Source organism: Aplysia californica, unplaced genomic scaffold (genome assembly GCF_000002075.1).
Source record: "Aplysia californica isolate F4 #8 unplaced genomic scaffold, AplCal3.0 scaffold00003, whole genome shotgun sequence".
Classification (NCBI taxonomy): Eukaryota; Metazoa; Mollusca; class Gastropoda; order Aplysiida; family Aplysiidae; genus Aplysia; species Aplysia californica.
Genome location: NW_004797273.1, coordinates 1,914,440 through 1,915,705, shown reverse-complemented (window position 1 = coordinate 1,915,705; position 1,266 = coordinate 1,914,440). Strand labels below are relative to the sequence as shown.

The 1,266-nt window shown below is 44.4% G+C and overlaps 1 protein-coding gene across 1 annotated transcript in view; it reads left to right on the top strand.

The window, feature by feature from the left end:
• The first annotated feature begins 449 nt into the window (after nt 1–449).
• Nucleotides 450–1,266, top strand: part of LOC106011071 — a 5,225-nt gene continuing 4,408 nt past the window's right edge. The window contains exon 1 of the mRNA XM_013079408.1: nt 450–679. The gene's annotated coding sequence lies outside the window, so the exon portion shown is untranslated. The remainder of the gene's footprint in view (nt 680–1,266) is intronic.

Genomic DNA, 1,266 nt, shown 5'->3' with positions numbered 1-1,266 from the left:
TGTCTGTCTGTCTGTCTGTCTCTGTCTCTCTCTCTCTCTCTCCCCCTCTGTCTCTCTCTCTGTCTCTCTCTCTGTCTCTCTCTGTCTCTCTGTCTCTCTCCCTCCCCCTCTCTCTCTCTATCTCTCTCTCTCTCTCTCTCTCCCGTCCTCTTCCTCCTCCTCTCTCTGTGTGTCTCCCTTTCCTTCCATCTCTCTCCTCCTCTCTCTGTATGTCTATTTCTACCTCTTCTCCCTCCTCTCTCTTTCTATCTCCGTTCTCTCCCATCTCCCCCTCTCCACAACCCTCCCTACCACACTCATTTGCTCCGGGCGACATTCTAGCCCCATGTACCTTTGTCGCCGCTTGTCTCCTGCCATCCTTGGTCGACTGGATGCCATCTTTCCTGACGTCCTGTAACAACCTTTTGGGGGTGATAGGGGCGTTGGCGGCGAATATGGGCAGGAGATGCGAAAATGGGCTAAAGGCAATGTAGAACAAGACCCACGAAGGGCTGTAAGAATCCACTACAGCCTTTGGTTTGTGTTGCTATGTGACCCATAAACCTTGTGTTGGACCAATAGTTTCGAGGATTATGATAATATCATTCTCTGGTGGTTTGGATACTGAAGTGTAGGTCTTGTTAACAGGCGACCTTCGATGTTCACAATTCTTGCCTCGGAAGTTCTGAGATTACAGAAGGTTGGTACTCGGAAGAGCTTCCGCTTCTAGATGGAGATTTGTAGATTGTTCCTTTACATTTTGGCTTACCTTTTCTTGTTGATTAAGAGAAAAATTGTGATATACCAAAGTCAGTAATCGTCACGATGAATTCTTCGTCGCATATGAAAGGTGTACAACTACCTAGATTTGTAGACTGAAAACTTAAAGAGAATGCAAAGAACTCTCATTTTCCTTAAACGTTTTGCATGAGTTGGCTTGAGCAGAGAGAAAACAAAATATGACGCAAAAAAAGTTGGACAGGTGGACAACAGAATCAACATGGGAGTATGAAGTAAAACTTTCCAGTGACGTCTTTTTTTTCATCTCTCCCACTTATATTTGTTAGAAATAAACAAATGAATGAAAGAATGAAAGAAAGAGCAGTGAAATGATGCTATCATTTTTCTACATTATGCACGGTGAGAACTGGTCGCTATGTTGAAAGTTATGGTGTTGTTGTGGCTCCCGTGGATGTAACTTCTATTGCTGCTGACATAACAACTACGAACTTGTAGATAGTGTTTGTGTGAGTGTGCGCGCGTGTGTGTGTTTGTTTGTGTGTGTGT